Source organism: Euprymna scolopes, chromosome 12, assembly GCF_053919585.1.
Source record: "Euprymna scolopes isolate OS-2025 chromosome 12, ASM5391958v1, whole genome shotgun sequence".
NCBI classification, from domain to species: Eukaryota; Metazoa; Mollusca; class Cephalopoda; order Sepiida; family Sepiolidae; genus Euprymna; species Euprymna scolopes.
In genome coordinates, this window is record NC_136493.1 from 51,981,618 (window position 1) to 51,988,243 (window position 6,626).

Consider the following 6,626-nt stretch of genomic DNA (forward strand, 5'->3'; position numbering starts at 1 on the left):
CGCAGGAAAATATTTAGAGGTTGTATGCTGACTGTAAACACGGTCGTATGGAGATAAATGAAGCTGGATGCCGAGGTGAAGCAGTTTAATTTATATACAAACATGTCGGATAAAAAATATCCATCAGATAATAATAAAAATAATTAATTTTTATTTATATAAATATTTTATGCATATTATTCATTCATATATATGTATATATTAATACGGCATAATCACGTTGAAACACCGGTTCCCGTCAGATCACCGAAGTTAAGCAACGATGAGTCTGGTCAGTACCAGATGGGTGACCATTTGGGACTTCCAGGTTCTGTATTTGATCTCCGCTTATGCTGATATTGTTTCCAGTCGTCCTGGACCTCTCCCTGCCACTGGACTGAAGCAATGTTGATTCAGGAGAGGTGTGGTTGGAAATTGCGCAACCCTTGCCAGAAAATTACACGCTCAGCTGCCCCTACAGGGGGTATCCTTTGTCTTTCCAGATTGAACGGAGGCATCGATATATATACACACACATATATATTTGTGATAGGTCGATTCCAATATTTTTCCCGATTCCGATACAATTACCAATTCCGTATTAATTTTCCGATTCCGATACAATTATCGATTCCGAAGCTTTTATAAATATCTAAATATTTAACTATACAGTTGTTACTTTTCCGATTACTGTAAAACATATGTAAATGTGCATATATTTTCTCAAACGTAAAAATACACTTGCGGGGGGGGTTGATCTATATATTTAGTTTTCTGGTAGTTTAAAATCAATAAATATTTATTAATTTTATTGCTGCTACTAAACATGGAAGATTCAGGGTTAAACAAAATCACATAAAACAGATCATTGAAGTAATCGTTTTTGGCATCGGGAAATATCCATAATTTTTCAATTCTGTAACCAGTTCTGATTTTTCTAATCTCGAAGTTCGATTCCGATTAAAAATTCCGAGTAAAAACTGTGCCAAAATAATAATTTCAAGTGTTTTAGGGAAGAGGGAAAAAGTATATATGCATATATATATATATATATATATATATATATATATATATATATATATATATATAGTCAAAAAGAATACGAATAAAACATCAATAAAGAGATATTTCCTTTTTTATTCTAATTTATACGTCTGCTCTAGATTTCTTTATTAAACATTCCAATTGAAGACCAGTTAATTCTTTCTTATTTCTCCATTTATAGTGACGTGAGTTTGTGCGAACACTGGAGAAACACACTTTCCTTTCCTTCATTCTTTAATGTCACGTGTACGCATTGTGTTTAATAAGCCATCAATTCACCTGCAAACTATCTCACATTCATGAGACTAACTTGCCGCTGGCATAATTCCGGGAGGCATGTATCGAATCTCACTTCAACCCACAACTCAATTAACACAAACTCATACACAAGAGTCATTCACAATTAAGTTGTGCCTTATTACCACTTATTATCTGCGATAGAAGAATGAGACCATTGTAACTCAAGAGGATAGACGTTGTTCGATACACGTGCAAACAATCTTACGTAATAGGACCTACCTTGATCTGATGCCTAAAATAATGTGTTTTCCTAAACGCTTAATGGTTTGTTTATTCGATGATTCATCAGAATCAGTAAGACTTTCACACGCATATGTGCACAAAAAATAAAAACATGACTATATTTACTATACATGTGCATCTGGATAGTAACGGGATTGGAATCACGAATCATTTAATTTTAATCTGAAACAACAAACTACATGGAAAAATAAGTGCAATAAAAAATCACGTTTACATGTGCAACGGCGACAAAAAACAAAATTATATGTATATATATATATATATATATATATATATATACACACTGCTAAGATATCAGTTTAGAAGGGAAGAATCCTGATATTCCTCTTAAGTCTAGAACAATAGTTTTTTTAGACATTTGTAACGCGTGTGCACACACACATACACGCGCATAAATATATATATATATATATATATATATATATATATATATATATATATATATAGTTATTTGCAGACACAGTGTTTCGATGCATCACAGCCATTGAATGCGCTAGACTAGCACTATATATATATATATATATATATATATATATATATATATATATATATATATATATATATATATATATAGCGAATGCTAATCTTGTACATTGCTGTAAAGTTTCTATGCTGTAAAGTTTAAATCCTGGTACAATTTCTAGTCTGACTGCATGTAAGAGCTGGGATACAGCGAAACAATCTCGGCATGGATGACTCTATTGAAATAAATGGCTCTCGTCTTGGAGAGACTTCATGATTTGACAAGCTTCTGGGCTTGACCTTTACTCCTGATCTTAAATGGAACATGTATATCAAGTCTGTTGCCCAGGCCGCTGGGAAAATAATGGGATCCTTCTACCGCTCCAGAAGATATCTCACTACTGATGCAATTCTCTATCTTCATAAAAGCCAAGTACGTCCAAACATGGAGTACTGCTGCCACATCTGGGCTGGAGCTTATAAAAACAGCCTATCCTACCTTGACAAAGTACAAAATAGACTTCGTGGCTTAGTGGGGGATGCTCTCTTCTCTTCCCTGCAACTTCTCTACCACAGAAGAGACGTTGCGAGCCTGTCTTTGTTTTATCGTTATTTCCATGGCAAGTGCTCGTCCGAGCTCCAATCTCTGATCCCCCCTCGCCAATCCTTCACGATAAACACCCGTCTAGCTAAAACCACTGTCAGTAATTTCCCCCACTCTTCATCTGTGCCTAAATCAAAACGTAGATTCAATGAACATAGCTTCTTCCTGAGAAGTGCACGCCTGTGTAATTCTCTTCCGTTTGCCTGTTTCCTACCTGGCTACAACTTGGATGTCTTCAAGTCCAACATAAACAAATTCCTAATTAATCGCCTCTTTTAGTATGACATTTTATCAAATCTCCAATACCAACTATTACTACGATATTATCCGATTGATTATTGTACACAAAATAATCCTTATCCCCGAGTGGCTTCCGGGCCTTGATAAGTAGTGATCCCCATGTAATATATATATATATATATATATATATATATATATATATATATATATATATACATTAGCAATTGTTGATCTGTATGAATAAAATATCATTGTAATTATATCTTTATATCTTGCAAATTACATGGAATTACTTAGAATTTTGGCAAGAAACATGAATAAAAACTTGCTTTACAAACCATTTTAACCATTTTATACTATAATAGCAAGGCCACCCTACGTTGTTCGGGATCGTATAAGACAATGAGAAAAGATTTGAATATAGCTGTTATTCTTAGGATAGGGGAAATTTTTATGTCTATGTATCATTTGGCACTTGAGCAAAAGATTATATGAAATAATTTTACTTCCCTTAGGACAGGAAATTTACAGAACGTATATGGAAAAAATTTCTAGTGCGGGTAATGTACAATACATATTCAAAATAATTTACATAATTTTCTGTTGGGCAAACTGTTCTGTATGCATGCTTTTACATCAGAGTGCTATAGTGAAGAAGAACCTTATTTCTCATCTAAAAGTCATACTACCAGAATATATTACATGATTTTCGGTTTTTATAGTTTTTATTCACGTCACAGGTAGGATTCGCTTTGTTTTTTCATATATGAGTACTATACTGCGCAAGTACCTTATTTCTTGGGTAGGATAATGTACAAGTACGTCATTTCTAAGATATAGATGAAACTACTAGATAATTTTACATAATTTTCTGTTGTGCTAACTTTTATGTGTGTCACAAGTGAGAGTTTGTTTTTACATCAGAGTGCTATAGTAACGAAGCACCTTATTTCTTATGTAAATGTCATACTACTCAAATATATTGCATGATTTTTGGTTTTGACTACTTTATGAACGTCGAAAGTAATATTTCCTTTGTTTTTCAGATGGTTACTATACTGTACAAGTACCTTATTTCTTAGGTAGGATACTACACTAGTGCCTTATTTCTTGTGTAAGATACTGTACAAGGTACATTTTTTCTTATTTAAAAATGAAAGAACTCCATACTTTTATGAAACTTTCTGTTGTGCTAAAATTTCTCTACGTCAGGGGTAAGAATTTTTTGTTTTTATCTGAGTGCTATAGTGAAGAAGCACATTACTTTTCATATGTAAGCCATACTACTCGAATATTTAACGGGATTTACGGTTTTAATAACTTATGTACGTCACAAGTAAGATATTATTTGTTTTTTCGTAGAATACTTGCATGAATATAATTACACGTAATAGTTAACTAAAGATGATCATCCCATTAGAAAACCGAGGCAACTAATAGGGAATTTATTAAAATGAATGTTTAAAAGAATATGCAAATTAGCTAGATCTTTTGCTAGTGAATGCAATTTCACAATTCCTATATAAGAAAATTGTATTTTCTTTTTAAATAAATAGAAAAGATGGTTTTTAATATGAATATCAATACACACAAAAGAAAAACGTATAGGAGTATATATATATATATATATATATATATATATATATATATATTTAATAATGTGATTGATAATTTAAAAATCAAATTATAATTAAATTAAAATCCGTTTCATAAGAAGGAACAACAACAAAATCAATAATTTGTACGATCGTTTCGGAAAACAATGTTTTTATTTGTGGTAGTCATCAAGTTACGGACAATAATTTTTACATATAGTGTTTTTAACAAAGTTTCCTAATCAGCAAAATATTGGGAAGGGTTTTTATTATATGTAAAAGACACCATAAATAAACCTAGCATTAAAAGTAAGGCAGATGTATCTGGAAAAAATAAAAAATAAAGGTATGGATTAAACTTGATAAAAAATTAATATGGGTTAAAGATAGAAATAAAATAGAGTAAAATTATAAATCTAAATTTGGTTTAAGTACAATATTATAATAGTATTTTTCTAATTAAGCTCATAGACACATACACACATATATACATATATACACATACACACACATATATATATACATATACACATATACACATATACATAAATACATATATATAAAAATACACACATATATACATATACATACATATACATAAAAATATACATACAAATATTTACCTTTTAATTTTTCGCCTTTTGAAATCAGGAACTACGGTCAAAGCACTCATATAGATGTTTGTTATAGCTTTTCAGCTTATGAAATGATAAATTTTCAAAAGGAACGCTTGTGGAATATTTTACATCCGTTAGCATACTTTTGATTAAAAAACGCCAAAATTTAAAATTCGAAAGAAAGGGGAGGATAATCTTATTTGTATAATATCGCTTTAAGAATTTCTAGACTCTCTTCTAGTAAATCCATATTTATCAAAAATGAAAAATATTACAATGAAGCCCTTAAAAACTCAGGATACAATTCGCAAATTAAATTTATAAATAAAAATGATAGAAACATAAACTGCATTGAAAATAAACCTATTAAGACCGTAATAACATATAATATGGCAATGTCTTCCCGTATACGAGTTAAGAAAAATGACCAAGAGTCAAAAAAAGATAAAACCAAACCACAAATATTAGATAATAATACAAATAAACAACAAACCAAAACCCTTAAACGTAAGAATAGACATAAGGAGACCCTATGGTTCAACCCTCCATATTCCAAAAACCTAGAGACAAACTTAGCCAGAGAATTTTTTAAAATATTAGATAGGAACTTTAAAGCCCCCCATAGATATAATAAAATTTTCAATAAAAATACCACCAAAGTCTCTTATTCTACTATGCCTAACCTTCATAAAAATAATTAGTTCTAATAGTAAAAAAATTAATAAGCTACAAAATACAACTATACAAAATATAGCAGACTGTAACTGTAGAAGAAAAAATAAATGTCCCCTATAATGTAAAATAAAAAATGTAAACTGTAGCTGCACAGTATCAAAAACTCCAAATCTACATGAATCTATTAACAGCCATAACTCAACCACCAGATTAAATAATGACACCAACTTTAACCAATCTACCAATCAATTACAAACCAACCCACCATATAATAATCCAGCACCAGACCTAACGAAAAATAATCACAATAAACAAGAGGCAATATATTTTGGTTCCACATCTGGCCTAATAAAACATAGAATTTCAACGCACAAATATTCTTTTAAAAATAACTCTCTGTCAAACCAAACTACTCTATCCAAGTATATTTGGCAACCCAAGATAACAATAATAAAGTTGAAATGGCAAGTAATTGAATCTTGCAAACCATATAAACCAGGAGATAAATTCTGTGCATTATGTACAAAAGAGACCCTAAAAATTTTGAAATATGAAGATATAAAAAATACAACCACCCTATTAAATTCAAGAGAGGAACTAATCTTCACATGCAGTCATAAACGTTGGTTTAAATTTAATAAATATAAATCACCTTAAATCATTAAAAATTACTTATTAGTAAAAATCGATTATAATATTTTTTATAATTCTGTAATAAATTAAGTTAGACTAATTATCTCCCTTGCATTCTTTAATTAAAGAAATATGACTAATTATCCCCCTTGCATTATTTAATTATACAAATAAGATTATCCTCCCCTTTCTTTCGAATTTTAAATTTTGGCGTTTTTTTTAATCAAAAGTATG

At 30.4% G+C, this 6,626-nt stretch overlaps 1 pseudogene; it reads left to right on the forward strand.

Moving 5' to 3' along the window:
* Positions 1 to 202: 202 nt before the first annotated feature.
* On the forward strand, positions 203 to 319 carry LOC145291878 (5S ribosomal RNA; annotated as a pseudogene).
* The last annotated feature ends 6,307 nt before the right edge of the window (positions 320 to 6,626 follow it).